Source organism: Gordionus sp. m RMFG-2023, chromosome 3 (assembly GCF_954871325.1).
Source record: "Gordionus sp. m RMFG-2023 chromosome 3, tfGorSpeb1-WG-v2, whole genome shotgun sequence".
Taxonomy (NCBI): domain Eukaryota; kingdom Metazoa; phylum Nematomorpha; class Gordioida; order Chordodea; family Parachordodidae; genus Gordionus; species Gordionus sp. m RMFG-2023.
This window is the reverse complement of record NC_088777.1, coordinates 2975985-3001644: the sequence shown is the minus strand read 5'-3', so window position 1 is coordinate 3001644 and position 25660 is coordinate 2975985. Positions and strand designations below refer to the sequence as shown.

Genomic DNA, 25660 nt, shown 5'->3' with positions numbered 1-25660 from the left:
AAATTTATATATCAAATTCGATACTTAAATTAGCACAACACGAAGGAGTTGGTTGTCACGTGATTACTTTTTTCCCCTCTAATGCATAGTGATTGACATTATATCGATGTAAGATATCGTATAAAAAAATTAAATATTATAATTTAGGAATCTAACATTATTTGATCGACATTGGATATTATATAAAGTTTGATATATATATATGTGTCGTATTGGGATTCGGAATCTCTTGATTTTGAATCCTTTACCGAGAGCAATTTAAAACACTTATTCGATTTAACCTGAAATGGATTCTAGCATGGGTAGACTACCCAAAACTGTAAATTTCAAACAATTTCTCTATGAACTCTAGAACTACCATCTAATTTATATTAATTTTTAAATGGATTTTTCATATAAATTTAAAAAAAACGACATATTTATAATGTAAAAATACACAATTATTATTATACATTAACCCTTGAGGAATATGCATATAAAAAATAAGGTGAGACTTATTTTTTTTATTTATAATTGCAAACACCAGTGAGTATTTTTAAATAATCGATTTTTTTGATGTTTAGATATTTATGATTTAAATGATTTTTATTTGTCGAATTTTATTGGTGATTTATAAATTTAAATATGACATTTTTTTTTAAACTAATTTATATATTACATTTGATTCTTATCCTTTGAGAAAATTAGCACAAAAAATAACGCAAAACTTATTATTTATTAATCCTTTTTTTTTAAAAAAAATGAATTTAAAAAGTCGATTTATTTAAAAATTAGAATGTTTTAAAAGATTTTTTTTTTTTAAAGTGTGAAATTTTATCAGGGATTTATGAATAAAAATATGTCATTATTTTAATAAAATTTATATAAATTCTATTCTTAACCATTGAAAATATTCGTAAAACGCTAGAGCATTAGAGGTGAGTTTAGATCCATAAATTGTTATATCACAGTAAATTTATTTGTCATGATTTTATAAATATTTTTCAAAAAAAAAACATTTATCTATCTAATATAAACAAAAACTTCAATTGGAAATTTTTAAACACAATTATACTTGTTTTTTAGGTACATTTTCAGCTCTTTTTAGAGCCTTCGATTCTATTAATATATATTTTTATTTAATAATTTTATATAGGGGAGACCGGGGTAAAACGAGAGGCATTTTGCTTATTTACCATAAAAATTTTAAACAAGAGTCAAACACAACAAATTATAGATCAATGTGTAGCCCCATCCCTCTTCTACAAGATAAAAAAAAAGTGTAGCCCTCTATCTATAATATTTTAGGAGCTATGATTTGTTATGTAAAACTACTCATTTTCGCCATTTTACCCTGGGTACAGGGTAAAATGGATAAGCACTAGGGTAAAGTGGTTAAAATAATATTTGACACATATTTATTGTTTTATTTAACAAATATGACAAATTTAAGATTTATTTATGATTTTTATTTAAAAACTAATCGATACAATAAGGACATGTAAAATAATTATCATAATTAGCACATTTAGAATGTGCCCATTCAAGGCACATTGTACATTTTAGCCATTCATCGCCCTCGCGACTATTTTTATAGTTTTTATTACAAATAACACATAAACAATTATTTTTTGATATCTTTTTTTTCTCTCTGAATTAATGATTTTTTTTTATAAGGTGTAGATGTTAATATATCTGAATTCTTTTTTTTAGATATTTTATCCGATGAAATATTGAATAATTTTGGAATAGGTATTATAGATGAAGGATTGAATACTTTATTATAATTTTTTGAGCATGATGGTAACATATCATGATAGGGTTCATCAATATCATCTGGAACATTTTCGTTCAATAATATAGATAAATCACTATCATTATTTTGAGTCACTGTAAGATTTTGAGTCACTGTAATATTTTCATCATTATTTTCAAATTCAATATTTGAGCTAGCATTTGAATTATTACAGCAGATATAATCTTGTTCTGTAAATATATTTGGGTTTAAAGGAAATATGCCACATGCTAAGAACCCATTTAATATATTATTTGGTGTCACTGCCCTTGGTATTTCATTTTTTAACACTCCTGGAATATCATAAATCTGAAATTGTTGCCCCACATGATTTCTCATCCATGTGTCAATAGCTCCATTATAAAACTTTTTCAATGGCCCATAAACTGCTTTGTCTAATGGTTGGAGTATATGCGAGCAATGTGGTGGAAGTGTTAGAATAACAATCCCATTGGAGCGACAATAGTTTATAACGGAAATTGAACAATGAGAGCTATGGTTATCTAAGATTAATAAGAATGAACACAGGTAAGAAATTAGATATAAAAATACATCTTCACACCAAATTTAAGGTCTTTATACTCAATGGTTAAAAAGTTATTCGCGTTAACATTGTTACCCCGTCAATCGCTTTACCCCGGTCTCCCCTAGTTGTTTTCATATTTTAGTGTTTTATCATTTTTTTTAAAATTATAATACCTTTATCAATATTATCAAAAATAAAATTTTTAAATTTTTAAAAATTATTTAAAATATTAGTTTCCCATATTTTTTAAAAAAAACATTAAAAAAATATATTAATTTTTATTCTAATCATGAATAACAAATTAAAACGATTTCATTACCAAAATTCCTATTTATATTGAAATTATAACATAATTCATATCTTGAGAAATTTTTGTTCATACAAATCTTATTGTATTTTAAAACGTGAATTTTTCTGTAACTCAACACAAAATTTAATTTACTTTGGATAAAGTGGTTTTTGAGATTTCAAGGATTTTTAATCAATTTTGCCCAAATTTTTGTTAATATGCTATGAAAACTTTAACGAAAGTTGGCTTAAAATGATGCAAGGCGTTCTTATTATTTTTGAAACGAAATTTGAGAGCATTCCTTTTTTTAAAGGTCCGATGTTTTTCAATGAATTTTTAGAAATGTATACAGCACTAGTTATTAAATTGAACTAAATTAGGATTATAAATTTTTTTTGATAAAATATTTTTTTTTATGATTTTAAAATTTATTTTTTTTGACAAATTCTACCTTTTTATATAAATAATTTATTTATGAAATCACGTGCTAAATTTTATTAGTTAAATTAAAGTTTTTTTAAAAAAAAAAATACAAGTGATGTGAATAACTGATTTTATATTAAATGACAAAAATTTATTGGAAAAATCAAAAAATTGATATTCACAATAATTATTCAAAATAAAAGTATTTAATATTATAATATTACGTGGTCCGCTTCTATCCTGAATATTATTTCCAGAATTGGTTTAAAATATTACTCACAAATCTTTTATTCTATTATTAACATAAAGTTATTTTAGTTTAAAAATTTAAAAAGAAAAAAAAACGAATGAATTATATTATAATTAGCTTCCCTTTGACAGAAACCCGATTTGAAACTGGCCCAATGACTAAATACTGCCTTGCTGGCGTTATACATGGAAAATTCTTCATTTTTGGTTTACTAATTAATTTTTTGAAAATATTAAGATTTGATCGAATGGCTAGCTCAAAACCGACCACTTACTAAATAATCGATCTACCAAATTTGGTTGTAATATTACATGGAAAATTCTTCATTTTTGGTTAATTTATCTGTAAATACGTGCAAATCATTATCCCAAAAAATATTTTAATATCGTGATTTGACCGATAACCGATTTGAAACCGAAATACTGTCTTGCTGGCGTTATACATAGAAAATCTCTTCATTTTTGGTTTAATAGTGAACAATAAGGTGTTAAGCATTATCCTAAATAATTTTTTGAAAATATTATGATTTGGCCGAATAGCGAGCTCAAAACCGACCACTTACTAAATATTCGATCTACCAAATTTGGTTGTAATATTATTTGGAAAATGTTCATTTTTGGTTAATTTATCTGTAAATACGTGCAAATCATTATCCCAAAAAATATTTTAAAAATATCGTGATTCGCATGATTTGACAGGATGAGTTTTGAGCTCGGCATTCGGTCAAATCATAATATTTTCAAAATATTTTTTAGGATAATGTTTAACACCTAAATATACACGTATAAACCAAAAATGAAGAGATTTTGATCAATCAGCAATATGTTCCTTACAAACTTTCTACTATTTTTCGATTCTAAACCTACTCATTAATTAAATGTCAAAGAAACCTCTATTTTTAAATTTTTTTTAGGTTTTTCACATGTATTTACACCCAAATACAATAAAAAGCGCTATCCAATATTTATTTCTGGTTTTCTAAGAATATATTTTCATATCTATGCATTTAACGTCCTCATATGGATATAAATTTGTTAAACTTTGTAATTGAAAAATATAATTTAAGTTGTAATAAGCTAGTAAATATATTTTTTTTCCAATAATATTAAGTAAAAATAGAATTTTAAATTATTTGATATTTAATATCAATTTTTTTACTTAATTAAAAATTAATTTATGTAAAAAAATGTTTTTATATTTTTTAAAAGATATTATATAATCAAATTATGATTGATTATGATTAATTGCTTTTTAGCAAGACAGTTTAGCAAGACAGTTTAGCATGGCAGTATTTAGTCATACCGATAAAATATAATTCGAACTATCATAATTTAAAAATATTTATTTTTTTTTTAAAAAAATTGTAAAAATCATAAGTCATGTTGTGAATCAGCATTATAAACTAAAAATTAATTTATGTAAAATAAAAATTACTTATAAAATGCAAATCATAATGTATAATGATTTTACCATAATCAAATTTTATAAATCTAAATTCATTGCATTATTTAGATTTGCTTATAAATTTGTATATTATTTACGAAAAATAATTTTTTTTAATATAAAATTGAATTTGAATATGTCATATTGTTAATAAACCGAGTATTATATTATGATGGTTTTAAAAGTTATTTGGTTTTGTTTGATATAAATTTTTGAATGATGATGTAAAGTTCATTATAATGAGACGAAATTTTATGTTATAATCGGATGATGTTAATTTTTATAATTCGCGACTTTTTTAATTTTTTTTTTTACCTTCACTTAATTTTTCCCGTATAATTTTTATTATTTTTATATTTTTACTTTGTTTTTTGGTTATGTTTTCTCTTTATATTAATTATATAATTTTTAATTAATTTTTGGTACTAGTATTTAGTAAAGGATTTAAAACTATAATTTTAGTATATATGTTTATTTATATTTTATATTTCGGTTCCAATCTCCCAATTCAAAAAACTCCCAACTGTGTGACACTAAATATAAAATTATAAAATAAAAATAACTCATAAAACGCAATTCAAAATGGACTTTACCAAAAATCATAATTTATAAATCTAAATCTAACCAAAGATTATTCACATCCCATATAAAATTGATACTAATTCAAATATGAAAATAATTACTATGAGAAAACCAATAACATATATAGTACCTGACGATTCATTCATTTAAATGCATTTTTAAGCATCGTTAAAAGCAAATCAGCCGGACCCGCCATTTTGGTAACACATATAGTAATTATATGTTTTCCTTATTATCTCGATGATCCGGTAATTCTCTAATAAAGTATGCATCAGATACAGGAATAAATTAGGCTCTAGTTTAAAATTTTAATAAGGATTAGTGTAACCAAGATGGCGTCTCCAGCTGATTTGCATTTTTGTACATTTTTAATGAATCATCAGTCTAGGTATAATATATGTCATTGGAGAAAACTAAAAATTACGCCGAATTAATAATCTATTCGACATTTTTTTAATTAAAATTGGTGCCGTAAAAAGTGAATATAAAAAAATAAATATTATTTATTGTTGCAAATGTTGAATTAAAGAGAAAAATAAAAATGTCTATTTATTTTCAAGAGATGTCAATTAGATTATTATTCTTTTTAATAATATGTTATTAATAAAAAAGTAATTTTAATCATTAATTAATTTTTTTTTTATATTTTAGAAAACAGATATTTTACTTTGAAAAAATTTTTATGATTATACTATTGGAATTTATTAGTTGAAAAATAAAGTGAAGTTTTTGAAATTAAATTATTTATTATGAAAATTTGAGAGATTTGAGAGATATTTTAGTGGTACCGACTGACCAAAATTCGTGAACACTTATTAAGGAAAAATAAGAAAATTTAAATAAAATAAAATAGTGAATATTTTTGTTAAGAGAATTTTAGATATTATAAAGGAAGCAAAAAATTTCTAGGACCGGGTTCGTCAAAATAATAGTAATTCCGGATATATATAAAGGTAAGAAATTTTTTTTTATTATAAATTACACAACGCAATAGTAAGATTTTTGGATTAAAATTAGAAATATAGGAGATAAAATTTTAAATTTTGGGTAATTAATGAAAAAATGGCTTTTTATTTTAATGATAATTATAATAAGCATAATATTAATAAAATGTCAAATTTTAATAGTAATTTTAATAAAATTTTTAATTCAAACTTTAATAAAGTGGATGTGACCAATATAGTCATTACTGCAGTAATTTTTTTTGTGTTTTATGTAATCTTAATTATAATGAAACAAGTAATAAGGAAAATAAAAAGAAGATCTCTTAAAAATAGAGAAAATGATATAAAAAATACAAATACCGAAAATTTAATTCCTAAAGTTTTAGTGAAATCTCCAGATATTTCTGAAGATATCAAAAATAGTTTACATTTAATTTTGTTAGAATTAAAAAATTTAAATGGTAATAAAAATGTTGAAGAAAAATATGAGAAAATATTAGATACGGGTTAAGTATTTAATTTTCATCAAAATATTGACATATCGGAGGATATAAATAAAAAATTAAATTCAATAGTGATAGAATTTAAAAGGCAAATTTCTGAGGTTTTAATTGAGAAACCAGTAGAAATTTTGAAAAATAATAATACAAATAATACCAATAATATTTTGAGACAATCTCTAATTTTACGTGAAATTAGAGAAATGAGAGAAAATATGAAAAATTTGTCCAGAGAAGTTTCCAACTTAAAAATCAAAAGTAATAATGTGATTGAAAGTTGTGAACTTTGTGGAAGAAAAGGGCATATCGGTAAAAATTGTTATTCAAGAGATCGAAAAACTAATGAGAATGTGACTGCAAAACCAAGTGAAAAAAATGACATAGTGTGTCATAGATGTGGTTTTGTAGGACATATAAAAAGAAATTGCATGGTGAAAGAAGCCAATTTCAAAGGTGGATTTCCGCAACGAACAATAAATCCAGTGGTTCGAAGTATACAAAATCCTCAGAGTATAAATGTGAATGACTTACAATACAGACCATGATAGAATGTGTTTCAAATGTGAAGAAATGGGACACATTGCCATACATTGTATCCAAAGTGTGAGTGGGTCACAGTGACTATATGATTTGAAAGAGAGTCATATAAAAATAGATAAATCATATTTAGAGAATATATATATAGTTTTATTAAAGAATTTGTGGATATATATAATAAAATAGATAATAATCATGGGAATGATGATTATACAATGAAATTTAACTCGAATAAAAGGAGTTTTAATGTTAGAAATTTTTATTGTCATTTTTGATGAAATAAAAAAATGTAAATTAACCAATCTGAATAAAAAGGATTATTATAATCAAACAAGTGGGAAATATCAATGAGAGATTTTTAATAAAAACATAAATGAGATTCAGAGACTTTTAAACTATGAAAAAAATTTAGGCATGAATATTAATGATATTAATGATGATTCAAATATAATGAATTAAATTTTAATGATTGAAAAAGAAAGTAATCAGTGTTCGTGTTTTCGTGCCAATATAAAATTGAGTTACGCATAATTAAAAGTGATAATATATTGTAATAAAAGTTTTAATAAAAATAACATCTGGGAAGAAAAGTATTATTTATCTTAAGTAATAGAGAAGAATATTTTAATTTAAGAATTAAATTGTTATCGATAAAATAAAAACGTTGACTTTAATAAATACACGTGAATAATACCATGTGGCATGGTATTAGAAAGTTCAATGAAATACAAACTTTTGTGTAGATTAATTTTTAAAAAAAAATGTATTTTTTTTTATAAGAGACATTGTTGTGAAACAATGTAAAATTAAAAAAATTTTTTTAATATATTTTGTGATAAAGAAAAAACTCGTAAATAAAAGTCGGTGGACAATAAAAGATTTTAAACTTTGACATAGTGAAGAATTATGTAAAATAAAAGAGTTTTAAAAAAGGATGGAATGTGATGTGATGATATTGTTAATAGTTTAATAGTCATAATTATAAATTAAAATTTTTTTATCTATCGGCACATCTTCATATTTTTTTATTGTAACATAAAAATATGATTGTGGTAGCATTCTATATATAAATTGTAGTTTTGTATTTTGCTACAGGGTTGCATGTGTTTTATTTGGTGTTATAATAAAAACAAAAACTATTAAGTGGTATAATAATAAGTTTGAAGTGATTAAAAAAACAAAAATACCACATTTATATATTAGGAAAAAAATTTAACAATTATAATAAAAATTTTTCATAAAACATTTTAATTACAAAAAAATAATATTTTAAATTTAAAATGTTTAATATTAATAATATTTTATCCAATAATACCAATAATAGTTTTAGAAATTCTTCCTTATATAATAATAATTCCTTTTTATCTAATCATTCCTTTTCCACATCATTTTCGAAATCTGCTATAAGTGCCAATTCTACTATAATAAACCCTATGAACTCACCGGCAATACAAAACCCAAAAAGAAAATATAATTGCTGGAATAAAGAGAAAATTGACATAGTAACCAAATTGTTGCCCCAGCCGGAAATGGAAAGAATGAAAATAAAGGACATTGCCAGACATATTGATATGTCAATAGCCTCGGTTAACAAATTAAGGCAAGAAATTTTTCCAGAGTTTATAGGGGGCCCATTGAAGCAATATCAAATTCAAAAAAAGGGATGCAAAAAAAAAGACACATCCATTAAATCAGTACATTCCGTACGATTTTACAAACTTTTATAATCATATGCATGATTTTTTGGAACTTGGTTTTCGGGGACAACCAATCAATTAAAGGTAATATAAATTTATATAATATTTTAAATATATTTTTATCTTTTCTCTATTTATATAAAAATAAAGATGCCAATTTCGGAACACTCAAAACTAAACGAGAATGCAATTTTAAAATATAATATTTTCTTACAGAATTAAATCATTATGTAAATTATTATTATTATTATTATTGTGTATGTATTTGTAATTATAGATTATTATAATATACACAAAATAAAATATTCTTTGGTTGATAATTTTTATATTTCGTTCTTCTGAGCGCCTTTTTTGAAGGTGAGTGGTGGATTTTAAGTTTAAATTCTTTAGTGTAAGTCTTTATGATCAATATTGAGATTTAAGGTTCATAGAATCTGAAATAAAGATCATTAAATACATAGTATTTTTTGTTGATGATTTATACAATATTACCACTTATACATCCAAATCTTCCAAAAAATTAATTTTCCAATTACATACGATATTCTAGAAACATTTCATAGGTAAATTCTTATGTAACTTTTTTAAAAAATATTATTGTAAAAATTTGAAAAAATATTCACTTAAACTATTTTTTTCCTAATACATAAATGAGGTATTTATGTTTTTTAAAAACTTCATAATTAATTATTATGCCACTTAATAGTTTTTGTTTTTATTATATCACCAAATAAAACACATGCAACCCTGTATATGACATGTCTTAATATTTTTTTTTGGTGGTTCATATTATTTTCTTAATGGATATAACTAAAATTTATGTATGAATGGATATAACTAAAATTTATGTATGTAATTTTAATAGTGATAATTATAAATTATTTTTTATCCCTATTCGTATTCTTTTATTTTGTTTGTGGTCAATTATTTGTTTTATAATTGAACATTAAGAAAAAGAAAATAATTGTAAAGGATTGTTGAATCCAAATTTATATGTATTATAAAATAAACAAAATATATTAATTTTTATAATCCTCATGTCGAAAGAAGACGATTCAAGAAGTTAAAAGTCGATGATGTTCAAAGATAAAATTCGATAAATGACGAGGAAATAATCAATGTTTTTAAAGAACGATAATTATATGGTTTCTGGGCTTTTGAAGGGTGGGCATGTTGAATTAAAGAGAAAAATAAAAATGTGTATTTATTTTCAAGAGATGTAAAATTAGATAATTATTCTTTTTAATAATATGTTTTTATTGAAAAAGTAATTTTAATCATTAATTAATTTTTTTTTATATATTTTAGAAAACAGATATTTTACTTTGAAAAAATTTTTATGATATTTTTGGTTATCTTATTCTTATTAATTTACATCAATATGTGAAAACTGAGAGATATTTTATTTATAACATATAAATTTATTAATATTAATAGTCAAAATTATTTTTGTTATTATATTTTGTAATATTCTATTTATTTTTTAATTATTTGACGTTTAATCATATTCCTATTATTTCAGATTCTTAATTAGGTTTATTAATATTATCAAATTCTGAAGAATATATGTTATGTTAAATAGTAATAAAAATCTATATAATATTTAGCGCCATCTATTATATATATACTCTTTTTTGTATAATATATTTGAAAGTGGTAATTTATATGTATTTTTTTATTGATTTATATATATTTTGTTCTTGCTTTATATAATTAAACATTTTTTAAATTATTAAGTTTAATTTTAAATTTAAATTATATTTTATAATTAAAAACATCTAGGTTGAAATGTAATTGAGATAAAATTGATAATATTGATTACAAATTATCCATATAACTGTAATTGTAATCGAATACATTTATATTAGGCTTACGCTTATATGATTTATATACGAATATTTTTTTAAGGTGTAGAATTTTATCATTGACCTATGAATTAAAATCGCATGCCAATTTATAATAAAATTTATATATCAAATTCGATTCTTAACTCTTGAGAATACCAATATAATAAGGTGAACATACTAATTTTTTTTATTCTAATAGCAAATACCAGTAAATAATCTATTTTAGATATTTATGATTTTAAATGACTTAATTTTAAAGATGTTGAATTTTCTTAGTGATTTATGAATAAAAATAAGACATTATTTATATTTAATTTATATATTAAATTTGATTCTTATAACCCTGAGAATATTATTACAAAAATTAACCCAAAACTTATTATATATTGTAATAGCAAAGAAATAATCTTATTTTTTTAAAAAAAATGAATTTTAAAGCCGATTTATTTAAATTAGAATGATTTAAAAGATTTTTTCTAAATAAAAAATATGCCATTTTATAATAAATTTATATTAATTCGATTGTTAACCAACTGAGAATATTCTTAATAAGAAATGAATGTGGATCCAAATGTTAAAGTGTTATATCTCAGTAATTAATTTATTTGTCATGATTTTATATTTTCAAAAAAAAACCATTAATCTATCTAAAATAATTTTAAAAATTATTAAAAATTATTAGGTACCCATATTTTAAAAAAAAACTTAAAAAAATATATTAATCTTTATTTTAATCATAAATAACAAATTAAAAGGATTTCATTACCAAAATTCCTATTTATATTGAAATTATTTCATTTGCATTTCTTCAGAAATTTTTATGTGGTTCATATAAGAATCTTATAGTATTTAAAAAACGTTACTACTTAAAATCCTGTAAATTTTATCTTCTGGATTTTTTCAGTTAGCTCTAAACAAAATTTAGTTTACTTTGGATGAAGTGCTTTTTGAGATATCGAGAATATTTTCATCAATTTTCAGCTCAAATTTTTATTAATGCTTAGAATTTCATATAAATTTCAAAATTTTAATTATAATACTTGTTAATGTTATTAATAATGATGTAAAACAAAAGTTGGCTTATTTGAAAGAAAAAAAATGATGAGTGGGGTTCCTATTATTTTTGACGAAATTTGAACGTAACGGGAACGCGTTCGATATTTGTCAGTGAATTTTTAGAAATGTTTACACAGCACTAATTATTATAAATAATATAAAAGATTATAATTTTTTTTTTGTTAAAATCATTCTATTTAAGATTTATTTATTTTATTTTATTTTTTTTTGACAAACTCTACTTATTTATCTTTTATATAATTTTTATTTATGAAATCAAATGTATCTTTTATATAATTTTTATTTATGAAATCAAATGGTAGACCATGAAGAGATATAGTTTACCCTTATTTAAGTAAGGAATGATGAATTGCCACAAGAGGGGACATGAAACATCATTAAAAGCCATATGTTTTTGCAAGGGATAATATTCGATAACTAAAATTTTGATGTCTAATTATGTTAAACTCTATATATCATTTGTATTTAAAGGTCATCAATTATCACATTGTACTATAATCCTAAAATGATTATATTAATTATCAGCTGATTTTGAATTTATAGCTATATACAAAAGGCATAAATTTAAATGTTTACAAATATCACTGAACTATATTCCCGAAACGACAATTTTTGTTTTAAAAGTGGTGCCGTTGTAGCGTGTGAAAGTGATTGCCGTGAGATTTCGAATTCTCACACCATCAAAATCTCACGGCTCATACCGTGTGAAAGTGATTTCATGAGATTTTGATTTTTATCGCTTCAAATACATTGGGGACCATTTAAATATTCAGAATCTCACGGCTATTCAATATTTCCAAATCTCGTGGAATTTTTTTAAAATCTCACATTACGAATTCAGTATGGATTAGATTTTCTCAAATTTATAACGTCAGATTTTAATGCAGCTGTCAAATTTAAAATATTTCTATATAAAAATTTTAATTTGAAAAGAAAGGAATATTTCCTGTATTATGAAGTAAGTTTCTAACTAACAATGTATATTATCCAAAGGGAAGTTTTATTTAAACTAATAAAAATAATGTTATAACATATTAATTAGTTTATAATCTTAGTCAAAATTTTTCCTATTATTAAATTATATAATAATCTAATTTTAAAAAAATTATTGGAAGTTTGTCCTACTTAAATTGGTAATTTCTTAATTCAATTTACCCAATATTGACAAATTCTGGAGAGTCTAAGTTTTGTTAAATTGGAAATTTTATAGGTATATTATTTAGCGCCATCTATCATATTATTATTTATTTTATTCTATATAGCAAAATATTTAAAAGTAGAAATCTAAATATTTTTAATTTACTTAATTTTTTTTTTTTAATTTTTTTTTTTATTAATCATTTATCTTTAAAACATGTAAACAAAATATAAAAATAAAAATAAAAGTGAATTTATATTTTAAAAATATCGATCATGGCTCTATAAAAAGAGCTTATAGTATAAATGTTCCTAAAAAACAGGTATAATTATGTTTAAAAATTTCTAATTGGAGTTTTAGTTAAAGAAAAATTGATTCGCGTTTTATGTTTGTAATGTTAAAAATTTTACGTGATAAAATTTAAATTGTGAGAAATTTAAATTTGTTGAAATTACTATGGGTAGAAAAATAAAGTTATTTAGTATTGAGTATTTATTAATTTTTTTATTGATGAGGGAAAGGAAGAGACGCAGGTTGCGTCCCAAATTAGGGATTTCCCATTGGACCATGAAGTGCAGGTAAAACCATCAGGTCGGAGACCATCTTGTAAAGAGAGGTTTGTTGGTTCTATGATGTTAGGTATTTTAGCCTTATTAAGAGCTTTATGGGTGATTTTATTTATAGCTTTATGCCTGAGGTGGCGACCTTGGCTGCGGGAGCACTTTAGGCCGTGTCTTGTGTTTGGTTGAACGGGTAGGTTGCAAAAGTGGCAAGTGTGTGAATGTGTAAGCGAGCATCCAAGTCCAAATCCTATGGTAACTCTCAGTTGGTCATTGGTTAAGAGATTATCAAGGGCAGGCTTGGAAGGGCCCGGCCATTCATGCCCACCATATTTATCGTTTAGTTGAAGAAGTTGTATATCTCTGATATCGGAAGGGTTAAGACTATTTTGCAGTTTCTTTATAAGGGGTTCCAAGATTGATTTATTAGAAATTTCGGTTGGGAATGTTTGACCTTCTGGGGTTAGTAGATCCATCTTTCGATTGCTACTGTTAAGAGATCGTCATTGGGGGGTTATGAAAGATGAGATCGCGGAATTGAGCGAAAGGCGATTAGAGATAAAAAGAGATAGAGAGAGTAATTCTAAGGGGATCAGGTCGATACCACCAAGTTTAGCGGGTAATTGAGCAAGGTGCCAAATAAAGTCTGAGAATGGAACATTAAGGATCCTTTCCATAAAGGTCTTTAAGCGAATATTATGTTGGGTGAAAAACCTGAGGAGGTGAATGAAGAGGATGAGTGGAAGAGGTGGGAGATTTTAGATAAATATAGGCACTTGTTTAATAGATAAAAAAGTTGGTGCGATGGGATATGATTGATGAACTTTTCAAGTTTTGCAACTCGGAGAAGGTTTAATCGATAGTTTTTTCCGAAATTTTATTATTAAGTAGTGGGGAGCCAAAGAGTTGGATATCTTCGATTTCGATAATATTGTAATCTTTAAATGAGTCTAGGGGAATCTCGGGGTTGAGTATGCAGATTTCTGTTTTGGTTTTGTTTAATTCTAGGCCTATTTTGGGGCATTCTCTTTCGAGGTGGTAAAGGGCTTAGCTTATTTGATGTTGGTTACCGCAAAGAGTGCCATCGTCTAGGTACCATAGATTAAGGTCTAAATCAAAATCAGATTTGAGATCTTTCATCATATTATGGATGGCCAAGCAGAAAAGTATAGGGCCAAGGGGGTCGCCCTGTTGAACACCCTCTTCGGAGTATATAACGCAACCATTGAAAATGAGGGAAGTGCTATTGGTATAGCAAATGTCAACGATGTGTGAGGATTGGGAAATTGTCGTAAAAGGATTTGAGTGCCGAAGAACGAGATACAGTATTGAAGGCGTTCTTAAAATCAATTTTGCAAAGAACGGAGTTTATAGGTGGATGTTGTAGGTAGATTCGAAGACAGTGAGAGGCTATATCTACGCCTCCTTTTGTTCCGCAGTCTAATTGGTAATTGCCAAGCAGAGAATGAGTATCGGTTTTTATTTTTTTTGCGATAATTTTAGTAATCAGGCGTCTGAAGAAAGAACCGATAGCAATTGAGCGGATACCTCCTTTAGGGTTTTCAAATGCAATGAAGTTAGCTCCAAATATTATTTGATGAGCTAATGTGGGGATATCTCTAGTGATTATATTATTGAGGAAGGTTGTAAGTGAGTTAAAAAAAACTATTTGAATTGGGAGATTTTAGGAATGTTTGGAAGTAGGAAGGTTTATAACCATCAGGACATGCTGCTAAAAATTTATTAAATTCGCTTATAGTGTCGCGTATATCTTGATTTGATATTGTGAGAGGAGGGATATTGGGCGGAGGGTTTGGTAAAATAGTATAAGAAACTCGTGGACGAAGAGATTTTAGGTTTGCAAGAGTCGGCCATTAGTAGGGGCTTTTGTTTGTGAGGAGATTAATTTTTGGGCACCACATACGTCGCCTTCATTTATTTTTTTGGAGATTTTATTATAGGTTTTATTGAAACTTTCATTAGGGATATTGGGATATTTGATGTGTTCTAGAATTGTTAAGTTATCCATATTTTTAAGTCTGTCTTTTATAAGGTTAGGTAGTGAAATATATTTTTTATCTTTTGGGATTGAGAGACATTTAAAAGGGAAAGTGAAGAGATTATTCCAATGATTAGTGTGTGACAAATCTAAGTTAATATTATCAATTAATTTGGTGAGATGGTCTGTGTTAGTAGTTAACACTAGTTGGGAAGTGCTTAATTGTTAGTGTTTTATTAATAAAGATAAATTCTTCAAGTGATTTGTTATTTACTTGAATGTGTTTGGTATTGATTGGGGGTTCTATAAGTTTTGTGCAAAGTGTGTTAGAGCCTGAGCAAGGGAGGGTTGTAGTAACATGTTTGTAAAGATGGTCATCTTTTTTTATATTTATTAGTTTGTGACAAGTTGGACAGATTCCTTTCATGGTAATGATGATAGGAAGGTTTGTTATTTAAGATATTTGTTTATTTAAGTCAGCAACAGAATTTTGCCTTTAAATATGTGGCCTTCTCTTTAAAGTTATAATTCTATAACTCCTTCTTGTGTTGTTAAATATATAGGGTGATTGTATTAAGCATATCATGAGATAAGATTTCTATCAGGCGAAGTATTCAGTTAATATATTGCTTACATTTAAATATAATATTAGATTTTTAAGCAATATTTATTTCTTTGAGAGTCTTAATATTGCCTTGTTCTGGTTTTATACACAATTCATTTTATTATCCATTTAAATTTTTTATTATATTGTTTTACTTTTAATTCTATTTTTATTTGTAGAAAAGTTATGACAAAAAATGAAATTAAAATCTTTATTAATGTCATATCATATATAATGTTCTTTCTTTATATAATTATATATTTTATTAATTATTAAGTATATTTAAAACATAAGATTCGATTCTTAACCCTTGAGAATATCCATATAAGAAATAAGGCAGTGTTTTAAATAATCGATTTTTTTATGTTTAGATATTTATGATTTGAATGATTTTTATAACGATTTATTTAAATTAGAATGATTTAAATGATTTTTTTAAGGTGTGAAATTTTATCAGTTATTTATGAATAAAATATGCCATTATAATAAATTTGTATAAATTCGATTCACCGAGAATATTCGCAATAAGAAATGAATATGGATAAAATTTTAAAGTATTATATCTCAGTCATTAATTTATTTTTCATGATTTTATAATATTTTTCAAAAAAACATTCATCTATCTTATATGATTTTAAAAATAATTAATAAATATTAGGTTCCCATATATAAAAAGAAAATTAAAAAATTGTATTAATCTTTATTTTAATCATGAAAATAACGATTTCATTATCAAAATTTTTAATTATATTGAAATACCATTTAAATTTCTTGAGAAATTTTATGCGGTTCATACGAATCTCATAGTATTTAAAAAAGTTACTATTTAAAATCCTGAAAATTTTATCTTCTGGATTTTTTTCACAACATAAAATTTAATTTACTCTGGATGAGTACTTTTTGAGATATCAAGAATATTTTAATCATTAATATGCTTAAATTTTATTTTAACTTGTTTTTTATATATAAAAATTATGAGCGGCGTTCTTATTATTTTTGACGAAATTTGGATATTTGTCAATAAATTATTATAAATGATAAAAAATACAATTCCATTTATGATTTTAAATTTTATTTTTTTTGACAAAATCTATTTACTACCTTATAATTATTATTTATGAATTCAAATGTTAGAAACCATGAAAAGATAGTTTACCTTATTTAAGTGAGGAATGATAGTTTGCCACAAGAGGGGACATGAATCATCATTAGAATCCATATGTTTTTGCAAGGGATAATATTCGATAACTAAAATTTTGATCAATTTTGATCTCTAATTATGTTAAACTCTAAATATCACTTTTATTTAAAGGTCATCAATTATCACATTGTTACTATAATCCTTAAATGATAATATTAATCATTAGCTGATTTTTAATTTATAGCTATATACAAAAGGCACAAACTTAAATGTTTACAAATATCACTGAACTATAATCCTGAAATGATAATATCACAATTATCAGCTGATTTTGAAATTCATAGCTAAAATACTCAAATGATAATATAAATTATCAACTTATTTTGAATAATTTATAGCTATATATAAAGGCATAAACTTTAATATTATGAAATTTTATGTTACTTATCTACATTTAAGAAGTAATTTGTATGATATGTACTTAAATTAAAATTAATTTTTAGTTTCATGGATTATATGATAGAAGTTTTTTTTAAAGTGAATAATTGATAATAATTTACAGAGTTGTTAAAAGATACTTTTTAAATGGATCTAGATATAGATACATCGTCTTGTAACTTTTTAAAAATTCTCCATTTTTTTATATACTCCTTTAAGCTTTATTTGTGGAGTATTTTCAGATTATATTGTTCGATTATAATGTATTTACATATCAGAGTATATATAGATCAATGTAATTTTTATAATGATATTTTTTTGAAAAAGTGCTCATGTCAATCAAGAAACATTATTCTTAAGGAGCTGATGATGAACTGATATTTTATTAACTTTCAAGATTTGCGGATTTTTGGAAAACCAGAATTTTTAAAATGTAGATATAATGAGAGAAATTTAGAATGGATGCAAAAGATGATTAAAAATATGATAAAATTGCTAAATTTGTGATCTTTATTTCTATTCGTTCAATTGAATTACATCGATGAAGTTTGATTTGGATCTTTTTGTTGAAGAAACAGATTTTACTGCAAACACATGTTATAATAAGAGAAAAATGTATGAAAAAATATATCTTTTTTATTTGAATGGAAAAAACATGAATACCTGCTAGGTTTATTTAATTTTTTAGGAAAGCTATTAAAAAATATTATTATAATATATAAATTAGTTATTGATCATAGTCATTAATATATTTTAGTAATAAATTATCTAAAACACTATCGTTTCTGTAATTATTGGATGTTTGTCCTACTTAAACTGTGAATAATTTTTAATTAGGTATACCTAATATTAACAAATTCCGAAGAATTTTAGTTGCGTTAAATTGTAATTTTAATCTATAGAGTATTAAGCGCTATCTATATTGTAAATATAAATTTAAATATCATTATATTTACAATATACAAATCTAAATATTTTTTAGCATTATTAATGTCAAATATATTGTTCTTTCTTTATATAATTATATATTTTATTAATTACCAAGTATATTTATAACATAAGATTCGATTCTTAACCCTTGAGAATATGCATATAAGAAATAAGCGACACTTATTAAATTATTTTTTAATAGTAAACTCCAGTGAGTATTTTAAATAATCCATTTTATTAAATTTTAGATATTTATGTAACTCAGTGATCAATTTATTTGTCATGATTTTATATATATTTTTAAAAATTATTAAATAAATAAGGTTACTATATTTAAAAATAAAACATCAAAAAAATATATTAATCTTTATTTTAATCATGAATAACAAATTAAAAGGATTTCATTACCAAAATTCCTATTTATATTGAAATTATTTCATTTGCATTTCTTCTGAAATTTTTATGTGGTTCATCAAGAATCTTATAGTATTTAAAGAAAATGATACTAATTAAAATCCTGTAAATTTTATCTTCTGGATTTTTTTACTACCTCAACAGTGAATTTAGTTTACATAGGATGAAGTGCTTTTTGAGATATCGAGAATATTTTAATCATTTTTTAGCTCAAATTTTTATTAATATGCTATGATTTTCCTATAAACTTCAAAATCTTTATTATTATCCTTGTTAATGTTATTAATAATGAAGTAAAACGAAAGTTGGCTTATTTGAAAGAAAAAAAATGATGAGCGGGTTTCCTATTAGAGGTGGGCGCGGGCCTAATTTTTTATTCACGGCCCGCCCACTCACGGTGGTAATAAAAAAAATTCACGCCCACTCACGCTTACCACTAAAAAATTTTTGACCCGACCCGACCCGCTCACGAAAGGCTATATTTTAATTCACGCAAGTCACGCCCGAAAATTCACGGTGTTTTTAAATTTTTCAAAATTGGTAACCTATAATTATACTCTTTTTTGAATTTATTCTATTTATTTCTATAATTCCATAACAAAAAAATAAATACAATTTATAAATCGAAATTTTTATTCAAAAAAAAAGAATAATATCCATGTTTTTTTATTTTAATTGAGTACGCCTTTCCTCCAACAAGCGATTGGCTACAGAAAACAATCTTTCACTAGATGCCGAACTTGCAGGGGCGGATAAAATTTTACTCGCTGATTTTTTCAAAAAAGGAAACGAATTTTCATGCTTCCAAAACTTCAAAATACTATCATTATTATTTGTCTTCTGAGCGATGAATCTTTTAAGTTCATCCTAGCAGCTTTCTTCGATAGATGGTAAGGGTTCATCAGTATCATCTAGAAATTCTCTAAATGTTTCATTTAGAATATTAAGTTTCTTGTGAGTGTAGGACGAATTATGACAGCTAATAGTTGGCTTTGGCATTGACTTGTTTATATCATATTTTATGACATTTAGCATTTTTTATGCTAGTTTTATATATATCGTTTTTTTCTTCTTCTGATAAAAACTTAAGGCTTTTGAAATTGCCAAAATTAAGCCTACTTTATGTAGGGGCTGCATGATGAATCTTTCTTTTAAAAGACATCCAGTCCTGATTTTTAAGGATTCTATTATTGTTGTATACCCTTCATAGGGTTGAAAAACTGTAATAATTTTTGTCTCCACCGGCACTCAGATTTTCCGAGCATTTTTTAAATATTGATAAAAAAAATTCTAACTGCCGTAAGATGGTAATATCAAGAGTGGCTAGTCGATTTAATTCTTGCTTGCTAAGCAAGTACACCTGAATTTCGGAATATGATTTTAAGAAACTCTGTATCATGATATATACAGAGTTCCGCAGTGACCCACCGTGACCTGAATTTGAAGAAATTTTAAATTATTAGGCGTGACGGGCCTTTCCAAAATTTTCCCCTGCGTGAGTGGGCGTGAACACAAATTTCCATAAATCACTGAAATTTTAATTTTTAAAATTGTTTTTTATTAATATAAATTTGCAAATTTATAATTTTAAAAAATATATATATTTAATTTAATTTAGTTTTTTTTTAAAAAAAGATTAGAGTTTGAAAACAAAAAATCTTTCGCATTTTATAAACAACATCAGAGTGAACCTATTTTTACTTTTGCTAGCTTTTTCTTTTAAAATTTATATGTTCAAATTCAAATCAAATTTATCAACAAGCTTATTTACATATATAGTGATCTTCTTTCAAGTATTTTATTATTATATATATTATTTTACAATGAAAATGTAATTCTTCGCATTAAATTATAAATTTTAGTATTTACAAATGTCATTGAAAGTTTTAACTTTTTATTATTTATAATAAATGCTTTAATGTAATGTATGAGTAGTGAAGGAGTAGAATTTATAATATAATATTAATATATAATAAGTATTTCTTTATTAGCAATTAAACTCAAAGATCTAGAGTTCTATTAGACCCAACAAAATACAACAACCAATGAAAAATAATAAATCAATGGAAATTTGGTAATACATAAATTTAAATATGTTTTATTTTCATTTATCTTTATTATTTATACTAATCATTTTCTCAAATTATATTGATTCGAAATTAATATAACTCATTGTTTAAATTTTCTCATATTTACCAACAAATCTAACATACTCAATATAATTGTCATAAATAAAGTTGCATATTTGGAATATATATATATTTTAAAATATAGTAAACAAATATTTTAAAAATTTCAAACATTACTCATATAATTTGAAATCTTGTGTTTTATTAATTTTGGTTTTTATACCTTTTTATTAATCAGGCTAAGGAAAAAATCACATGATATATTTTTTTAATATATTATTTAAATTTTAAACAAATGGTATTAATTTTTTTAGAATAATCTTTGGTTTAAGTAATTTTAGAAAAATACTTAATTCATTCATTCTTTATTTACTAATAAATGATTTTAAGCGACCTTGAAGAGGAAAATCATACATTTGTTACTTTAGTGAATTAAATTATAACATATAAATTTTTTACTATTCATAGTCAATTTTTATTTGTTATTAAATTATGTAAAATTCTCTTTATATTATAATTATTGGACGTTTATCATACTTATATTATTTTGGTTCTTAATTAAGTTTGCCTAATATTATCAAATTCTGAAGAATATATATAATGTTACATTGTAATAATAATCTATACAATATTTAGCTCCATCTATTATATATGACTCTTTTTTTGTATAACATTATATTTGAATAGTTTATATCTATTTTTTTTATTTATTGATTTATAAATATATTGTTCTTTCTTTACATAATTATACATTTTTTTAAAAATTATTAAGTTTATTTAAAAACATAAGATTTTGAATTTAAACTAAATTATATTTTCTAAATAAAAAGATCTAGGTCGAAATGTAATTGAGATAAAATTGTCAAAATAATTATTGATTACAAATTATCTATATAACTGTATTGTAATCGAATACATTTATATTAGGCTTATATGATTTATATACGAATTTTTAAGGTGTGGAATCATTGACATATGAATTAAAATCGCATGATAGTTTATTCTTATTTAAGTTAGGAATGATGAATTGCCACAAGAGGGGAGATTAAACATCATTAGAAGCCATATGTTTTTGCAAGGGATAATATTCGATAACTAAAATTTTGATCTCAAATTATGTTAAACTCTAAATATCATTTGTAGTTAAAGGTCATCAATTATCACATTGTACTATAATCCTAAAATGATAATATTAATTATCAGATGATTTTGAATTTATAGCTATATACAAAAGGCATAAATTTAAATGTTTACAAATATCACTGAACTATATTCCCGAAATGATAATTTCACAATTATCAGCTGATTTTGAAATTCATTACTAAAATACTCAAATGATAATATAAATTATCAACTGATTTTGAATTAATTATAGCTAAATATGAAAGACATAAACTTTAACCAAAATATGAAAGTATAATATATGGCTTTAAAGGATAAATTTTACGTTACTTATATATATTTAACAAGTACTTTTTTAATGAAATGTACTTAAATTAAAATTAATATTTTTGTTTCATGGATTATATTAGATATAAGTTTTTATAATGTGAATTAGTGATCTGCATCGGGCCTAATTTTTAAAATCCGGCCATCCCAGAAATAATTTTATAAAGTTTGGCCCGGCCCGAATTTATTTAAATATAAAAATTAATTTTTATAATTACGCAAAATAAACGATATATGTTATGTGGCATCTACTTTCTATAAATAAAATCACATATTTTTATTTACATAAAAAAATTCAACATAAAATTGATAAATTTAGATATATATTTTAAAAAATTTCTAAGGCCCGACCCGGCCCTACTTTTGCAGATCTCTAATGTAAATAATTAGTAATATTTAAAGATAATAATTTATTTTAATAATCAAAAATAGATAATATTTTCCAGAGTTGTTAAAGGATCTAGATACAATCTAGATATAAATATGTGGTATCTTATCTATATCTAGATAGATTTTTGATTAAAATATCTGTATCTAGATATTATTTTAGACGATGTATCTGTATCTAGATCTATTTTACAACTCTGAAATTTTCTAATCATGAAATTGAAATATTTAGCTGAAAGATGAAAATAATTATAATGAGAAAAACTAAAAATTACATCGAATTTATTAGTAAGTTTGTTCGACAATATTTATTATAAAAGTGGTGCCGTGACCAGGATACTTTTATTTAAACTAATAAAAATATTATTATAACATATAATTAAGTTATTAATCATAGTCATATATTTTTTTTATTAATAAATTATCTGATTATTGGACGTTTGTCCTACTTATATTGGGAATTTCTTAATTCGATTTACCCAATATTGACAAATTCTGGAGAATCTAAGTTTTGTGAAATTGGAAATTTTATAGGTATAATATTTAACGCCATCTATCATATGATTATTTATTTTATTTTAAAATATTTAAAAGTGGAAATCTAATATTTATAAATTGCTTATTAGATAGATATACACAATTTATTTTATTATCCATTTAATCTTTTTATTATATTGTTAATTTTAATTCTATTTTTATTTGTAGAAAAGTTATGACAAAAAATGTAATTAAAATCTTTATTAAGGTCTATAATATTCTTTCGTTATATAATTATATATTTTATTATTTATTAAGTATATTTAACATAAGATATTCTTAACCCTTGAGAATATCCATATAAGAAATAAGGCTGTGTTTTAAATAATCGCTTTTTTTATATTTAGATATTTATGATTTGAATGATTTTCTTAACGATTTATTTAAATTAGAATAATTTAAATGATTTTTTTTAAAGTGTGAAATTTTATCAGTGATATATGAATAAAAATATGCCATTTTTATAATAAATTATTCGATTCTTATCCACCGTGAATAACAAATTAAAACGATTTCATTACCAAAATTCCTATTTATATTGAAATTATATCATTATTCATATCTTGAGAAATTTTTGTTCATACAAATCTTATTGTATTTAAAAACATGGATATTTCAGTAACTCAACACAAAATTTAATTCACTTTGGATAAAGTGGTTTTTGAGATTTCAAGGATTTTTAATCAATTTTGAGTCCAAATTTTTTGTTAATATTCTAAGATTTTTATATAAACCTCGAAATATTCATTTTAACTAGTTATTAATAATGATGTAAAAACGAAAGTTGGCTTAAAAAAAATGATGCATGGCGTTCTTATTATTTTTGATACGAAATTTGATCGTGAGCATTCCCTTTTTTAAAGGTCGTTCGGTATTTTTCAATGAATTTTTAGAAATGTATACAGAACTAGTTATTATACTAAATTAGGATTATCTAATTAAAACAAAACTTCATAGTTATATGAAATATCCATTTCTTAATAATTTAATCATTTATTAATGGAACAAAATTTATTTAGACGATTAAATATTGGCGAAATTATAACTTTTTTCACTTTTTCTCCCTAATTTGTCTAAATTATAAATAAAAAATTTTTTTTTTACATTTATTCATTTCCAATTTTAAATATTTTTCTAAAGTTTATAATATTTTTAAACATTTCTTAATTAATATTGGTTATATGGTGGTGAATTTATTTTTTTTAACAAACTCTACCTTTTTATATAAATAATTATTAATGAAATCATATGCTAAAAATATACATTTTATTAGTTAAATTAAAAATACAAACGATGTGAAAAATTGTTAATATATTAAATGACGATAATTTATTGGAATAATCGAAAATTGATATTCACAGTAATTATTCAAAATAAAATATTTCTTATTTTAATAATATTACGTGGTTCCGTTTCTATCCTGAATATTATTTCCAGAATTAGTTTAGAAATATTTACAAATTTTTCATTCTATTATTAACATAAAATTATTACAAAAACGAATGAATTATATTATATTTAGCTTCCCTTTTATTAGGGAAGCTATTAAAATAATTCGAACTATCATAATCTAAAAATATATTTTTTTAAAAAAAAATTTATAAAAATCATAATCAGCCTGAGAATCATTATTATAAACTGTTGACAAGTGGGGTAGAATTGATAGGAATTTATCGGGATATATCTCAATATAAAGAATTTAATTTAAATGTAAGATTTTAAAACGATTCTTTATTTACAAAAGCTGATAAAAAATATTATATTATTTATTTTTTTATATACACAGCATAAATCCATTATCTAAAATTGTATGACATATAAAATCACGTTATCCAATTTACAACATCTTTACTAAAAAATGGCCTTAAAACTTCTAAAATAAAAAAGTATATTAAAATATAAAGTTATATAACATAAACTAAAAAAAAATTTATGTAAAATAAAAATTACTTTGCAATGCATAATGTAATGACTTTACCATAATCAAATTTTATAAATCTAAATTATAAAATAAAAAATAACTCATAAAACGCAATGCGTAATAA

The 25660-nt window shown here is 23.4% G+C and overlaps 1 long non-coding RNA gene across 1 annotated transcript in view; it reads right to left on the bottom strand.

Moving 5' to 3' along the window:
- The window catches only part of LOC135927209 (uncharacterized), a 33190-nt gene extending 8013 nt beyond the window's left edge, over positions 1 to 25177 (bottom strand). The window contains exon 1 of the long non-coding RNA XR_010571993.1: positions 25019 to 25177. This is a non-coding gene — a long non-coding RNA (uncharacterized LOC135927209). The remainder of the gene's footprint in view (positions 1 to 25018) is intronic.
- Positions 25178 to 25660: the final 483 nt, after the last annotated feature.